The sequence below is a fragment of the Rhinolophus ferrumequinum genome, chromosome 8 (assembly GCF_004115265.2).
Source record: "Rhinolophus ferrumequinum isolate MPI-CBG mRhiFer1 chromosome 8, mRhiFer1_v1.p, whole genome shotgun sequence".
NCBI lineage: Eukaryota > Metazoa > Chordata > Mammalia > Chiroptera > Rhinolophidae > Rhinolophus > Rhinolophus ferrumequinum.
The window spans coordinates 76,369,668-76,388,520 of record NC_046291.1 but is presented as its reverse complement, the minus strand read 5'-3'; the positions used below and the strand labels follow the sequence as shown (position 1 = coordinate 76,388,520).

At 32.8% G+C, this 18,853-nt stretch overlaps 1 pseudogene; it reads right to left on the bottom strand.

Moving 5' to 3' along the window:
* LOC117025575 (60S ribosomal protein L27a-like) overlaps positions 1 to 15,919 on the bottom strand; it is a 171,464-nt pseudogene extending 155,545 nt beyond the window's left edge.
* Between the last annotated feature and the right edge of the window lie 2,934 nt (positions 15,920 to 18,853).

Below are 18,853 nucleotides of genomic sequence, written 5' to 3'. Positions count from 1 at the left end.
ATATGCTAACATTTTTTAATGAAAATAACTATTTTTCCAAGATAAAATAGTTAGTTAAAATAGGGATAATAATTTACCTTTTTGCAAATGTCTCTGACATCTGACAATAGAAGGCAACTGGATTTTCATATACTTTCACTTTCAATCTATTGCTAAATGTTGTATTGATCAATGCACCATAAGAAATACAACCTCACACAGATGCATAGTTGGAAATGAGAAGAGTATTTTAATAACCTTTTCAGATAATTGTGGATATTCTTTAATGATATACCAAAACTCAACAGGTGATAATTTCTTAAATACACATTGCAATGTGAAAATTCAAATTATATCAATAAACTTTATATGCTGGTACATTAAAATCCATTGAAGTATATTTCACATAAATAGATTTTACCCTTGGATGATTGTGTGTCATGCAATGCAAATCTGAAAAAATATTTGCTCGCTGAGTTCTGATGTTTTCCCCAAATTATGACCCATTTCATTTTATAATACCAAAATAACAAATTCTAGTTTCATTTTGAGAATGAAGACTGCTTCTTCTCTATACCACTATTGTTTTCTTGGTCATTGAGGTGATATCTGATTCAGTAAGTTAAAACATGTAAGGTCATCCTTCTATAAGTAATTCTCTGACTTATGGTATGGGTTATCTGTTCTTTTATGGATAGAAACTGCATCGGTATAAAGTACACACTCACAGCATCTTGCTATGAGATAAGATAGTATACTTTGTGGTAGTCAATCAAAATGTTTGTAGTGTCTGCTCTGTGCTAGGGACTGTTTCAGCCACTGGGATGCAGCGGTGAGCAGGACAGATAGAGCCCTTCCCAGTCTTGTGAGAGGCCAGTATTTTAGTTGAATCTTTAGTTGAGGCCTTCAATGTCTAATTTTCTTCCTATATATTTACAGCCTTTTAAAAGCCTTTTAAAAATCTGAAAGAATTGGCTCAGATTTTAACCACTATATGAGATGTTCAGTCAGGAGCCTTTGTAAGGGCACAAATACAAAATCCTCTGTACATGTCCTGATTCTTTCTCAGCACTTTTAAAGATCTTATTTCCTGCACTCAGTTTCGGGAATTCAACTTGCTTGTGCACATTTCCTGGACTTTCAACATATGCATTTATCTTATTCTAGAAAGCTCTTTATCCTTTTGACCAGAGAACCCTTACTGTGTATAAAGATGAGATTCTTAGCCATCATTTGAGGTAATCCTCCTTGACCATCCAAAGCAAGATAGGGTTTCCTTTTATATATCATCTGATGCTACTGTTTTCTTAATCTTTTTTATGAATTTAGGGAAGGTACTACTTCTAGTAGGATGTAGACAAACACATGGCTTGGCAGGCTGATAGTATCACATACAATAAGTAGGCGAGTCTTCTTTTGACTGTATACGAGTACAGCTTCCATGGAGACAAAGGGCTGGGGGAAAGAATTGGCTCAGATTTTAACCACTATATGAGATGTTCAGTCAGGAGCCTTTGTAAGGGCACAAATACAAAATCCTTTGTAGATGTCCTGATTCTTTCACAGCACTTTTAATTTGCAGCGTATAAAGGCATGTCCCCATATAAAATATAAGCACCTTGAGGGAAAGATCTCTGCTCTACTTGAATCCCCAGGATACAGCACAGTATCTGACACGTTACAAGTGCTCACAAAATGGGTAATGGATGAGGAAATATTTGGCAAACCATGTCATGATGCAAATCTATAAGAGAAATAATGACACACATTAAGGACTTCTCTTTGACGTTTTGTCATGGTATGTAAGTATTTTTCCTTCACTACCAAATTTATCACACTATCCATCTTCAATGGATAGGTTACAGTGGAAAACTGACACGTTAAAATGAAATCATTCATGGAAAGTTTTTTTCCCCCCCTTTTAAAAATCAGCATGAAGAGCATGAAAAAGAGATTAATAAATATATTTAAAATATTAATTTGGCCAGGCAGAAGGAGAAGAAAACAGCAATTTTCAAAACTTCTCTGGATTAACAAGATTCAGAGGAAGAGGGATGCCATGGAAAAAACATAGACTGTTGTCCTTGTTAAGTGTGGATAAGAATCCAGGCACTTTTCGGCCAAATTGTCATGTGTAAAATCAATGTTTATTTGCTTCCATTTTGGCAAATTGTAGGAAGTAAATATTTGGTAGTTCTTCATAATTATATATATTTTCATTATATTACTAAAAGTAAAAGAGAAAGAGAAGATAATTTTTAGATACAAAATTCAAAAGATGGAATTCTTGATTTTACCGATGTGTCATTTCTGGTTTTGGAAATTTATTCAAATTTGCATATCGGTGACGAATACATGAAAAAGTGTACAATTTAAAATATTGAAATCAATATACATTATTACGAATACACAGTACCTTTATCATTCTTTAGTGCATCTGGCTTCAAATAACCAAAAACATGACAAATAGAAACTTGAAAAATTAGAGTTTGTTTCACATAACAAAATTTTGAGAGGATGCAGCCTAGTGCTGATGAAAAAGCTCAATATGCCAGTGGGGATACAGATTATCTTTCTCCCCACCCCTCCATTTCTTTGTGGCACTTATTCCTGTGTTAGAAATTCTGCATAGGCATCATGTGGTTGCCCCTAGCTATAAAGGTGTATGGGAAACTTAATTTTCAGCATTCCAACACTTACAGTAGAGGAGGACAACTGAAAAGTGGATTAGGAATATCTCTTGACCAAGAACAACTATAATGTATGCTACAGCAACTACTCAAACCACATTCCTATGTTTTCATATAAATGTTTGAGATTAAATTTAAACAAATTTACCACTATTCTACATTACACTTCTTGTTCCAGTTGCTTTTGTGCTTTAACACTGAAAAATGTCAATTGCAAAAAATACACCCATTATGTCAACAAATAAGTTATTAGAATATTGTCAATTTAACAGATATTTGTCATAAATTTTCATGTGTAGAAATTTTGTTGAAATGGATGTTAGCTTTATTTTGTTAGACCTAATAATGTAAAGTAGATATTAATTGGCTTGAATTATTTATTGTCATTTCAAAAGGTTTACGGGAATTACAAAACATCTGAGATTTAAACACTTTAAATATTTTCCAAAACAAATCATACAAGTTTTTATTAACCAACTGTTAACTTGTGAGTCATATGTAGATCATTTATTTTGGTAGAACCATCAATTTTTTTTTTATAACAATATGACATTTCTTAAAATAGTTGCAGATGATAATAGAAAATTTTGTGATAAGAAATTAGGTTATAGTACTACAGAATTTGACACCATTAGGGGTGAAATAGATTTCTGACTAAATTTCTGAAAGAGTTATCAGTAAAGCAGAGAGCTTTAATGGGTGTATTTTTTGTATTAACAGCAAATGTTTTGGTAACAATTTATAGTATTTATAATTTGTATTGCATGTGCTTATGATTGTTGATCATGCCATATTTATTAAAAACTAATGTATTCTGTGCATATTACAATGAAAGGAGACCAGAAAACTTGAAATTTGATATAACCTTTAAAACCTTCACCAGACTCGTATCCTTTATTAAATCAGTGAGAATTTTTTTCCTGTCTAATATTCCTAATATTTGCCTCTTCTTTTCGTTACCCACTAATCTAATCCTTATTTAAGTAGGAATCACCTATCTAAATAAAGGATATAACTGATTTCCCTTCTTTCATTTTAGCAGAAAACCAAACATTTCTAATAGTTCAATTTATCCCATAATGATTTCTTAAAAAGATGTTACATTCACATTGTTTCCTTCATTCCTTTTTTCTTCTTCTTTCTTCTATGCTACCTTTTGAACTATTTTCTATTTTTCTGTTTTTATCAATTATTTATCCTGTTCCTGAGCATCTGTTTGTATTCTGATGAGGGGGAAACATGAAATTGTAATTTTGTGTACATGTCAGTTGGTGGCTTTGGTGGGGGTCATGGAAACCAAGGGGATGGTACAGAGAAATAGAAGGGCAAAATAATATATGGGCTTATTGAGAAAGTATTATATCAGATAAATAACATCTAGAGATATAAGACTAAGGAATTAATACATGTTTCTCAGCTATATCGAGGTATATTTTGCAAATAAAATTGTAAGGTATTTAAACTGTACATCATGATAATTTGACATACATACATCAGGAAAGTATTCTTCTCTTTAGTTAACACATCCATCACCTCCCATATTATTTATTTATTTTGGCGAGAAGATTTAATTAAGCTCTACTCACTTAGCAAGTTTCAATTATACAATATGTAATGGAAAATTAGTCATTCGTGAGAAAGAAGGAAATCCTGTTTGTGACAACACGAGTGGAACTTGAGGTCATTATGCAAAATGAAGTAACCTAGACAAAGAAAGACATATACTGCATGGTATCACACACACACAAAAAAGTCATTCATCATATATAATTTTTGAGGGAAAAAACATACTTTTTGGATGGTCATTCCAACAATCTCACCATTTTTTTTTTAATTATCATTCACATAGAAGGTGAAATTTTGAGATAGAGAAAATTAGAAATGAAAATTAATGATGTTTAAGTCTTCTTTATGGAATCATCAGCACATTACACTTCACAAATATGCAAGTTCTTTACTAGTTATTATAGAAAGAATATTTCCATTGCTCCCAGTATATATAACATGTTCAATTTATATGACCTCTATTTTATAACTCATATACTAGTTTTCAAAAAACTAAGTCAAAAATAATATATAATTTTTTCAAAGTTTTCTCAAAGTTATAGCGAATCACACTACATTTTTTTTCTTCAAACTGTGCAATTTGAGCAACCTTTTTAATCTTTGAAAAATAATGGTCAGATGTTTCCTTCATTCTTTCAGAGTAAAATGTTCTTCCTAGTTATCTGTTTCACTGAATTACTAGGCAATTAATTGTATCAAATGGAAATGTGTCTCAAATTCATAGACTGCGGACAATATCAACAAAAGAGGTCAGAAGAGCAATTAATAGAAATATTTTAAGGGATTAAATACTTTTTTGAATGTCTTTAACAAAATTTATATTTTTAATAAATGTAATTTTGTCACTATATCTATTATTTTGTTTTTCTTGATCTCTTTAACAGTTTTATTAAGATATTTCTACACCACAAACTTGACTGATTAAAAGTGTACAATAAAGTAGTTTTTAGTGTATTCAAAGTTGTGCAATCCTTAGCACATCCTAATTTTAGAATAATTTTATTAGTGCCCCCTCCAAGAAATCTGTATCTACTCATATTAATTGTTTATTTTACCTTTCCCCACCAAGCTCAATCTGTCCCCCTCCAGACACACATATAGCCCTACCTCTTTCTCTATAGACTTGTGTATTCTGGATATTTCAAATAAATGGAATCGTACAATTCCATTGTATAGAACCATATAAACAAAAGTTAATGTTTTCAGTGGTCATCGATATTGTAACATTATTAGTGTTTCATTCCTTTTAATAGCCATATAACATGTCTTTAAATTAAATTCATCAGTTGATAGGCATTCGGGTTGCTCGTCTTCTTTTGTTATTATGGATAATGCAGATATGGGCATTTGTGGACAAGTTTTTGTTTGAATACCTGTTTTCAATTCTCTTGAGTATATACCCAGGAGTGAAATTAGTGAGTCATATAGTAACTTTTTAACATTCAAGTGAATCACTAACCTATTTTACAAATTGGCTGTAGCATTCAAAAATACAAGTAGCAATGTATGAGGATTCCAGTTTCTCCACATCCTTGCCAATACTTATCCATTTTATTTTAGCCATTCTAATGGCAGTGAAGAAGTATCTCATTGTGGTTTTGCTCATATTCCCTTAGTGACTAATAATGTTGAGCATCTTCATTTGCTTATTTTCTATCTGTGTATGTATTTTGGAGAAATATCTATTGAAATCTTTTGCTTATTTTCAAAATTGGGGCCTAGAACAGTGTTGCAAATAATAGATACTCAATTAACACACAGAGAATAAAAAAGAATGGCTTTGCTTTTTATAATTTTTTTGCTTAATTAATGGATATTAAATTACAAATTTTGTTTGTTTGTTTGTTTTAAGTTCAGTTGACTGTTGGAATAAGTACCTTGGAAAGACAGAATGTTTATTTATTTTGCAGCTCATGTAGTATATAAAAACAAATTAATAAATAATGTCTGATAACATGTCAAATATGATGAGAAACATAAACTCACAGAAGCTTAACAAACCACAAGTAGGATAAAAAAAAAAAAAGAAAGGAAAAGAAAAGAAAAGAAAATCACATCTAGTCATATTATACTTAAACTGCTGATCAAGATAAAGGTAAACCCTTAAGTAAACAAGAATGACTAATCCAAGTAAACATAAGATGGGGAAATAGAGAAAAGAAAACAGCTAGCCAAATAGAAAACATAATAAATTTATACATTTAAACCCAAATTTATCAGAATTGTATTGAATGTAAGTGGTCCAAAATCTGAGTATCAACCTGAGTATCCAGCCCACAAACCTGACTCTATGCTGAAGAGATAAGTTAAAAAAAGATATAGAAAGATTAAATGTAAAAGGATATAAGGAGATATAAAACATTAGCTGAAAGTAAGCTAACAGTTTTATTAGTATCATACAAAATAGATGTTAAGTCAAGAAGCATTATTAGAGAAAAAAGAACATGCCATAATGAAAACAATAGCCAAAATAATCTTGAAAAAGAAAGAAAAAATATCAGACATACTATCATAAATCAAAAATATTATAAAATTACAATAACTAAAAGAGTGTAACAGGATTGATAAATATATCAATGGAATAGAACAGGGTGAAGAAAAGCACCCACACGCATATAGCTTCAAAAGTATCACTGCAATCCACTTGGGAATGTACACTTTCCAAAATATAGTGCTAGGTTAATTGAATCTCCATATTAAAAAAAAGAAAACAAATAAAAACACACACACACATTGTAGATGTATTGTAAATCTAACAGTGAAAGCTTTCTTTAAAAAAACAAATAAAAACTACTATCCAATAAAATAACCACCAGTCATATGTTGCTATTCAAATTTAAATTAAAAATTTAGTTCATCACTAGTAATAGCCAAATTTCAAGAGCTCGATATCCACATGTGGTTAGTAAGCATAGATTTAGAAAATGTCCATCATCATGGAACGATATGTGGTTAGTTTGATTCTAAATGATACCACTGGAGAATATATTAATGAATTGGGATAGCAAAGATTTTTAAATAGGAATAAAAAAATGAGAACTATAAAAGAATTTCTAATGATAAAATTTAGAACTTTTGTTAATTAAAAGATGTCATTAAAAGAGTGAAAAGGCAAATCACCAAGCATAAGAAATATTTTTATTATATGTATCTGACAATTAAGTTATATTTAAAGAGCATGTATTTAAAGAATTCCTATATATCAAAAAGAAGTCCTATGTATCAATAAGAATTCCTGTATATCAATAAGAATTCCTATATATCAATAAGAAACAGTCAACCTAATAGAACAATGAGGGAAAGACTTGAATGGGCACGTCACAAAAAAACATACAAAATGTTTAATCGATATAAAAATATGTTCAATATCGTTAATCATCAGAAAAATTAAAAATTAGATCTGTCTCTCTCACTCTCTCTCTCTCTCTCTCTCACACACACACACACACACACACACACACACCAAAATGACTACAAATTAAAGATTAACAGTACCAATCATTTATGAGGATAGGAAGTAATTATAACTGTCACAGTCTGTTAATTGAGGTACATTCATACAACCACTAAAAAAATAAAAAACAAAAAAACTCCCCAAAACTGGCATTATCTAATAAAGCAGAATACATGTCTATTTTATAAACCAGCAGTTCATATATACTCGCATACCTCCAGTACAAAAGCTTACATATGTGCACCAAAGGAAATGTACTGATATGTTCATGGCAGCACTATTCACAATAGTTTCAAACTTGAAACTGCTCAAATGTCTGTTACCAATAAAATAAATAAATTGTACCATATTCATATAATGGAATGTTAAGCATTTTAATGAAAATTAATGAACCACTGCTACATGTAGCTAAGGTAATGAATCTTATCAACATATGTTGAATGAACTATGTCAAACAAACAAAATACTGCAAAATTCTAATTACATAAATTTTTTAAATGGAAAAACTAATATGTAATGTTAGAAGTCAGAGAAAGTATTTCCCTTTCAATATTGTAATGACTGGAAAGTGACACAGGTGACATTTTTTTGGTTATGTTTTATTTTTATTTATGTATTTACTTATTTCTTGGTTTTGGGTGGTTAAATGAAATTGGTAGCATTATGATATCCATTTAGTTGTGCATTTATTTTGGGCAATTTTCTGTATGTATATTACACTACAATAAATGTTTTTCAAAGTTACAGTATATATTTGGGTCCTAGCTCCATGTAGAAAATGTTTTGCAAAAGAAGTTCCACTTGAATTGAATCATCAGGATCACACATAATTAATTTATAACACAAACCACCTAAATCGCTAACTAGATGACTGACCTGTAGAAAACTAATAAAGATTTGTTGGTGGAAATTTTTCAATGATAACTGGATACATAAATGTTCTTACACACCACTGTGATTATATATATATATATATATATATATATATATATATATATATACACACACACATATATATATATATAATCACATTTATATATATATATATATAAATGCCATATAGACGAATAGATTGACTATACATATATATGTGTGTGTATATATATGTATAGTCAATCTATTCGTCTATATGGCATTTATATATAAATGTATGTATATATATATTCATTATATATATAACGTTTGTTATATATACATACATATATATAAATGTCATATATATGACATTTTGATGGATATCTGACAGTATAGATACATGTTGCATTATAGATCTATATGGCATATTATATGTAATAATATTACTTTTATGGTATGAGGCATAGCACATATACATGTTCAATACTAATGATTTTGAAGACTATTTAAGAAATTATTGAAATCCATTGTATGATTTTTAAAAATCAGTATAAAGTTCAATTTCTAAGTAACCAAACGTTTACCATGACAAGTAAGTGTCTTCCTACTTTTTCCTCCTGGATCCCTCCTGGGAAGTGACTGCTGTGAACACTTTCTTCTCTATCCTTTCACTTTTTCTATATATTTTTCTCTACACACTATTCCATACCTTATTTTTTTCTCCCAAAATAAATGAATTTAATAGACAGTGCACTTTTATGGATACAGACATGTTTCATTCATTTTAATGGCTACATAAATTCTATAAAAGCAATGTAACATAATTGACGTAATTAGTCCTGTATAGATATATATATTTAGCTTTTCCCCAATTTTTCTATCTCTACTGCACTGCAATGCATATTTTTATGCATTCCTCATTTTACAGGAGTAAATATAGCAATGAGAAAAATTCTTAAAAGTGAAATTGCTTGGTTAAGTATTATGTGAATTGTTAATTTTGACTGATAGTGCACATAATTGTACATTAAACTAGAAGCCATTTATATTATCATCGGACATGCATACTTTTAACCATTTGTGTCTTAGAAAAATAATTCTGTGTGAAATTGGAACATGGTAATATATAGGATGCTAATTCAGAAGATAATACAATAATAGTCTATGCAAATGCTCATGAGAAAGGCAATAAGAAGTGAGAGAAAATACAATTTCAAGAAGTACTGAAGTAGTAGAGTTGAGAGAATTGCCATAGTGACACCTTTGAGTGCTCTATCCATAATGGCCTTAAGTATATGTTTTACTAAATCATCCAAACTGAAGTTCCAATAATTCAAGAGACATCCAATCCATTACCACCTCAACCTCTGACTTGTCAGCCTCTCAATTCCTTTGGCCAAATTCTCACTTCATTAAAGTTCTGCTAAAAGGAGTTCCTTTTGTCAAATGTCTCCACTACTCTCCATTAAGCCATTAACATGGGCTCTTCTCTCTCAAGACTTTTGGCCTTAAAGGTTAGCAAACTTGAAGTTCAAGTATTTGGGCTTTATCATTAAATGCTTAACAAAAAGCTATTCTTAAATCTGCCCCCATGTTTAACTTCCAAATTATATGAGGCTCAGCATTAAAAACTATATTCCCCAGAGGAGAGTCGTCCTCGTAATTTACATGTAGAGAAACATTTGAATTCCCTCTGGGGAAACTGAAGTTTATCAGGGAATATAAACAGCAACTCTTGATTATTTGCATAAATTCTTCACCATAGACCAACCAGTTTCCAAAATCCTTTTATTATGCATGAAATACTCTTTCTTCCAGATATGAGAAAACTGTAATCCTAATGTTACTCTTCCAAGCATCATGAACCTATACATTTGGGAGAAGGTAACTAGAGCTAATTGTGATACAGTTTCTCCTGCTGAAGACTGGTGAGACAGATACTGGGTTTTTGTGAAAACTTTTGTTAAACAGTTTTGCTTGGACCTGTCTTCTACTTGAGAGTCTCCATTAGTATGATAATCTCGTAGCGGTCTTCCTACACTCCCTCCTCAGGTCTTACAATTAGCTGATTACAACATAAGAAAAGGTTAAGAGATAGAAAAGGCAGTGTGGTCCCTGGAAAGGCTTCGTAAAGGCTTCAATACATCTACTGGTACAGATATCGATAGAGGATGAGCATATACTGATACTTTGATTCAGGTTCAGATGAAAACTTTGTGCTAATAACTTTGAAATCTAAAGCTGGCATAAGAGGGTAGTGGAGCAAACAAATAAAAACTAAACTAAACAAACCTGTCCTTTTAAAGTGTCAACAAAAAACATCCAGCCTAAGAGAAAGCTTATAAGAGTTTATTTGAGCCAAACTGACGACAATTGCCAGGAAGCAAAGTCTCAACAGATTGAGAAAATGCTACAGAAAATGGCTGTTTTGTGCCTTATTTTATACATTAGAATCAAAGGAGGAAGGTTACATGAAATCCATTGGTTGTAGATTAAGGGGGTGAGAGAAAGCAAAGCAGGGAAATCTCTGGGATTGAATAAAAAGCAAAATGGAGAGACACACACTTCTTTTACATTGGTCGGTACAGGATAGTTAATAGCATTTTACAACATATAGAGATGGCATTTGGGGAATAAGACAACAATGAGTGATTTCTTCCTCTGGTGTAGTGGGTTGTGCCCCCTGGGGGGTCAGGAAAGGGATTATTCTTACATTCCAAGGGTATGTTATCTGAGATGCAAAAAGACAACAGACAGGCTCACTTAAGGTAAAAATTGACTTCTGTCAAGGACGCTACAGGCCAAAGATGTGACTTCCCGCCATGGCCCACCTTAGTTAGGAATTTTTCTGTTCACACCATCATATGTGGTTATTTTCAGTCTTCTGAGCTTGTCAGGTTTAACATGTGGCCCATTTTTTATTCACAAAAGCAGTCATTGGAAATAAATTGGACTTGGCTAAACATTGGACTATTGCATTGAATCAGTGATGGCCCACACTATTATCATTCAAGAAAATTAATTTGAAAAAATAAATAAATAAAAAAATTAATTTGTCAAGAAAGGGGCTGATAAAGGACTATTGTATTCTAAGACAGTTGTTCTATTGAAGGCACTGGGCCAGACCAAACCTCTGCGGTGTGGCAAAGAAATTCTTCCTTAAAGGAAGTAGAAATGCCAATAATAAGCATCCTGGGAAGAGGTCAAATTGGGGATAGACAATGAAGTTGATAAATCACAGATCAACAAAAAGAAAGACATTGTCTGTTCTGCTCTGGGTAGTAGGATAGTCATGGCCAAGAACACTCCTTTAAGTGCGTGGGGAGCAAAGGAATTAGGAGGGAGGAAAATTGATGGAGGTACCACAGAGATACAGACTTAAAGCTAAACAGGAGGCATTTTGTTAAGAATGTCCTAACAGCAAGTATAGTTTAGGTGGTACCTTTGAGCTGACATCTAGTACTGGAAATATACTACACCCAAGGTTGTCTTCTATTATATTTTAATTTTCAATGTCCTCAGTGGGCGACTAAGGAAAAGTTTATGCCCATGCTTGAGATAAAGAACAGGGAGAAAAAAAAAAAAAACAGAACACATTCAGAGACAACATACTCATTTGTTCATTCTGCAAATGTTTGTCCCATCTGCTATATACTAGGCACTATTCCAGATACAAAGAATAGATTGGTAAGCAAAACAGTCCTGATGAATGAGAAAATATCTCTCATAAAGCTAACAATGCAATGTGAAGAACTCAACAAAATAGAGAATCAGCAAGTTTAAAATAAACAAATAAAATAAAGAATTTCAGATACTAATTAGTGATACCAGAATAATAAAATAATATATAATAAGTTACTGCATGATGGAGACATCATTTAAATGGTTTTGTCAAGGATGGACTTCTCTTAGGGATGACTATTGAAAAGAGACCTGAAACGACAAGGTGCCCTGTGAAGAACTGGATAAAAAGTATTCCAGGAAGAAGAACACCAAATTCCATGACCTTGAGGACAAGGAGAGGAGTAATGTCCAATGAGTGGGTAGAGCAAGTATCAACAGATCAGAACCAGATGTGGGGGTAAAGTGAACATGAAAACCAGAATTGCTCTCAATAATATGGAAGTGCACTCTGGAAATTTTCAAAAATTCTCTAGAAAGTGAATTCATTGGAAAATCTATTTTTAATAATACAATCAGGCTTGCCTTAAAATTTAAGTGCAATTTTAAGAGAACATGTGAACTAATTTGATACTCATAGGTGGGCAAATTCTGACCATACCATTTACACTTATTTCTTTTAATGAAGTGAAATAATTAACTTGTTCTGAATAGACATGAACTTTTGAAGTTGATATAGATATGTATATAGATATAGATGTTTATATATCTCTGTCTATATCTATATGTATATCTATATCTATCTATCTATCTATCGATCTATCTATCATCTATATATACTTTTTCACTTCAAAAGTTGAATTCAGTCTCCCCAACAGGTCTTGATTTGTATTTGAGGATCGATGTTGTCCCAAACATGCTAAATATCCCCATGGTGTCAGGGTAAGACATGTAACCTGCACTAAGGAACTCAGTACATTCTATTAATTAAAGTGATTGATTTGGCGATAAGCACTTGTCCCAAGATAATCCAATCAAATTGAACCTCTGGAGTTTTTTAAGGATTTCTGAGACTAAACTATGAAGAAAGAAACATGCAGTCCTGTGAGCTGCTGGAAGCCATCTTCATATCATGAATGCAGGAAGTCTTAGGATGATACCAATAGCATGAAAGCAAAGTGGAAAGTCAGGAAAAAGCCTTGTCCTTGGGAACATCACTGAGACTCAAAATAAAGCATCATATGAAGACAATGCTACATTATGTCTTATGTTTATGTAAGTCAGAAAATTCCTTTAACTATTTAAGCCAATATTTTTTGCCATGTTTATTTATTGTTCCATCCAACAACAACAAATTGTAACATCAATTTGCCTATATAATGGAGATGAGTTATACTTGTAGTTCATCGCAGTGCAGTGACTGGAAATATTTGTAAAATCATGTGGAATTCTTATGAAGAAAAGGGATCTGATATCAATCAGATGTGAGGTATATAGATTCAGTATTATAGTACTTTAACAACAACACATCTTGTGCGCCACAACTGATGCTTGACTGTTTTTATATGACCAAAAATGTATATTTGTGAAGCTTTTTGTTTCAAGAAGCTTGGAACTTCTTACAAGCATCTCATAAATCCTCCTCATAATAGCTCTATAAAGTAGTCAGGTTATAAGTAGTATTATTCATATTCTACATAAGGCAGAAGCAATTTAAAATTCTTATATCTCATTTCTCTAAAATGATGAAACTAGTCACCCCAACAGATTAAATATAATTTGACAGTGAGACATGTTGCTCTTGAGTTGCTTCAAAATTCAATTCATCATGCAACTAAATGCATCGTCTTTAGGCATTACTTTTAAAATTTGGAGTAGGAAAAGCTGGTAAGGAAGAAACTATCCAATATTCAATTCAATAAAGCCTTCCTTATATGTAAAGTGTATTTATATTGATGTATTCTAGCTGCATTATTTTCACAAAATATTGTTATCCTGTTAAGAGTTAATTAATGTCATTTTACATACAGAAAAATGACAAACTAATATGATGTCATCAAATACAGGAAAGTTTTGAGATATCATTTTAACAATTATATTAATAATAATGAATGATAAATTTACTATTGATTAATTAAGCTTATTCATCCATCTTAGGCTCCATATTTCTTTGCACTAATAATGCATATTTTGAGAGACCAGTTTTCAGAGTTAGAAGCACAGTCGGTGGCAAGAAATTATCTACTTTAACCAACTGAAATAATTCATTAACAGGCTGACAATCTTGCTTTTCTAAGAATGAGCAGATAATTAGCTTGACTTTCCATAGTAATCACATAAGAGTTTTAGTCTTGTTTTATAATATTATACATTGCACATACATTGGGATTACAGTTAGTAAACTCATGTTAGGCACATTAGCATTATCAAATGAGTATATCCTATCTTCATAGACTGTCACGAAATCTGGAGCTATAAGGTAATGAACTTAATTTTTAACTATTCAATGATTGCTGTCCAAATAGTTAAGGGTTCTTAAAATATATTTCTAACACAAATGAGAAATGGTGTATCTTTCATAAACTATTCAAAAAACTTAATACATTTTTAATTTACTTTTCTTAAAATCCTATTAAAATGAAGGAATGATGAATTTTTGTAAAGGTAGATTCTTAAGCAATGTTCCTGGAAAAGGAATCAACTATAACTCTTAAATGCTTTCTAGATTAATATAATGTTACTTCAAAATTCATTTTGGTGTGCACATCTATGAATTTAAGCTACTACTCGAAATGTCCTGGCCAAAAAGTCACCTTAAATACTTCAAGGTCATGATTCAGAAAAGCTAAATTCTATTTCCAGTAATATTTTCTCCCAAAATTAATAAAGTCTCAATAATTAGAGGTTTCTCTGATTTAGGTAAAAATAGTGTTAAAGTAAGAATAGTTTTCATAGAATGTAATAATTGGCATATATTTTTTATTACAAGATGTTTTTAAAATTAAAATTTTTAAATATTGCTAAAAATGTTACAGCAATGATATAAACCAGTTTGTTTTTTTTTTTGTTTTTTTTTTTTGTTTTTTTTTTTGCAAGGGGATACATTTAATGGTATAAAAATCTAATTTCAGAAGTTAGACAATGTAGAGAGAGATCCAAGATGGTGGAGTAGATAAACACTGTGCCTGCTCCCTTCTGTGAACACATAAAAATTATAACTAAATTATATAACAATCAACTTGAAGAACCATCTGAAGTCTGCCTGAACAGAAGTATTTTTAACTAAAGATACAAAAGAAGCTATGTTGATACTGGTAGGAGGACAAGAGAGATAGAAAGGGCCCCAAATCTCTGTATAGTAGTTGAGAACCAGGAGGGATATCTTGGCCATGGAAGTTCCCCGAGGAGGAGTAAGAGAACACAATCCCACACCGGCCTCCCAAGCCCCAAGCACTGGTGCCAGGAAGGGGAGCCACCCCACAACATCTGACTGTGAAAAAAACGTGGGGATTCTGACCATCTGTATGGGACAGAAGGCTTTGGGAAACCCATACGTCCTTTTAAATGGTCCATGCACAGACTCTCACTCGCAGGCAGTCACCTTGAACTCCGTCAGAGGGACAGTAACTTGGTGGGCATTGAAGGCATACAGGGGGCCAACAGAAGCATGTGGCTTTATAGTGAAGGCTGGAGGAGTGTCACCATTTTCCCTGTGTGGTGTCCTCTTCTCATACAGCTGGAAGGTGAGTGCCATTTTTTCCTCTGTTGAGCCCTCTGCCACAGGCCAAATTTGAATCTCATTGGCCTGGTGAGCTCCACTGAGCAACACCAGACATACATTCTCTGAGAGCAGACAGCTCCTCCCGCATTACACTCTTTCTTGAAAAACTATCAGAGTCCAAAGGACCCAGACGGGCAGCAGCTGGCCTCTGTGTGCTCTGAGACTTTTGCTGAGTAGCTCCAGGCTTAGTACTGGCACCAAATCAGAATCTACATTAACCTGTTGAAACAACTCTTCCCACCCTAGTGATTCCCTGACATCCTGCATCACCCAACTCATGTACCTCATGAGGCTTTATCAGGGGCTGAACCTTAAGGGAGGTGGCATGTGGCAGCAGGCCTCAGGGTACCCTGGATTTTTGTAGAGATACCCCAGGCCTGTTACTGGTGGCAACCATCCTCAGTTTGCAGTGTGGCTTCACCAGAGTGCCTCCAAGGGTTAGCACAGGCAATGAACAACTGTGGATTCCTTAGTAGCTCCTACCAGGGAGTGCCTGGCTGGTTAGAGTTAGTGGCTAACCTGGGCCTGGACCAGATCCTCTCACAAGAGGTCCCAAAACCAACATAATTGGAGGTTGGCTTCAGACCGCAGCAGAGCACCACCCAGGTAGCCCCACAAGTGGCACACCAAAGGGAATTCTCAACAAGCACCAGAGTGCACTGGGGTAAATCCCACTCAGTGAAGAAAGCCCCCTGCACAGCAGCCTATAAGATGTGGACATGGCCAAACCCCACAGTCAATCAGCCTGAGGGTTAATCCTACCCATACATGTGCCAACAGCAATCAAGACTCAACTATAACAGGAGGGCACACACAACTCATGCAAAAAATACTCCTGGAGCATCCAGAGCAGGTGACCAGGGAGATTGTGCCAGGTCTTCACAGGGTACTTACTGCCACCCAGCCAAGACTGGGAGACATAACAGATCTACGTAATACATAGTAACAAATAAAGAGGTAATCAAAATGAGGAAACAAAGAAACATATCTCAAATGAAAGAACAGGAGAAAACTCCAGAAATAGAAGTAAACAAAACAGAGGCAAGCGGCCAATCAGATATAGAGTTTAAAACAATGTTTATAAGGATACTCAATGAATTTAGTGAGAAGTTCAACAAAGAGATAGCAACCATAAAAAAGGACATAGAAGCCATAAAAAAAGAACCAATCAGAAGTGAAGAATACAATAACTGAAATGAGGAATACACTAGAAGGAGTCACCAGCAGAGTAGATGAAGCACAGGATTGAATCAGAGATTTGGAAGACAAGGTAGCAGAAAACACCCAATAAGACATCTTTGATATGCATGAGCGCACTTGCACCTACATGTGCACGTGCGCACACACACACACACACACACACACACACACACACACACAGCAATGTAGTCTTCATGACAGAGCTCCTCATCACATCTTTGATTATGATGTATAGTGCTGAAATGAGATTCAGGTTTGGGTAAAGTTTTGAGGGAATAGTTGAGTAGAGGATATAAGGTAAGGCTCAGCATAGAGTATAATTTCAAGGATGAAGTGGGGACAGAGATAGTTTCAGTAAGATGTTTACAGTAATTATAATATGTAAGGAAATCAAATTGATACAAGACTTTTAGAAAGCAATTCATGAACTTTAAGCTCCAAATAAAGTTGCATATTTTTAATTCAGTAATCTCATTTTTTAGAATAGATTCTTAACAAAAATATATAAAAAAACATAAGGGATGGGAGATCAATTGTATAAAATGAAGATGCTCATTGTAGTGACATTTATATTGTCAGCTGTTATTAACAATTTAAAATCCCAATAATATGCAGTTAGCTTGCTTTTTTCAGGTACATCTACTTATTGAAAATCTTTACATTAATTTACTTATTTACCAAGCATTTATTGCCTTCGCTATTCCAGTAAAAGTCCTAAGTGTTGAAGATAAAGTGGTGAAAAATTATTAATGGTCCCTGTCTTGTTGGAATTACCTACATATCATTCATAATCAATTATAATACTGTTGAAGGCTATGCAAGTTCATTAAAAAATGGGAATAAATTATTCAATTATTGACTTTTAAACAAATATTTACATATAAGTTGCAAATATAGTACAGAACATTCTAATGCATCTTTGCCTGTTTAGCCCCTAAGATAGCATTTTAAATAACTATAGTACAATTGTCAAAACCAGGAAAATGAATATAATACCAGGAAATTGAATAATAAATTTAACCAAGTAGGTGAAAGACCTGTACACTAAAAGCTATGAGACATTGATGAAAAAAATTGAAGATGCAAATAAATGGAAAGATATTCTTTGCTAATGGATTAGAAGAATTAATAGCATTAAGCTTTTTATAGTACCCAAAGCAATCTACACATTCGATAAAATTCACATCAAAATTCCAATGATATGTTTTCACAAAAACAGAACAATCCTAAAATTTGTATAGAAACACACACACACACACACACACACACACACACACACACACAATCCAAATAGTCAAAGCAATTGTGAGAAGAAAAGAACAAAGCTGAAGGCATATATCCCCAATTTTAAATTATATTACAAAGCAGTAGTAATCAAAACAGTATGGTATTGGCATAAAAAGAGATATGTACATCAACGGAACAGATTCAGGAGCCCAAAAATAAACTCACACATATATAATTAATTTATGACAAAGCAGCCAAGAAAATACAATGGGGAGTTGACAGTCTCTTCAATAAATTGTGCTGGAAAAACTGAATAGCCACATACAAAAGAATGAAACTGGATCACTATCTTATACCATACACAAACATAAACAGCAAGTAAATTAAAAACTCAAATGTAAGACCTAATGCCATAAAAACTCTTAAAGGAAAATGTAGGTGGAAACCTCCTTGACATAGGTCTTGTTGATGATTTCTTGA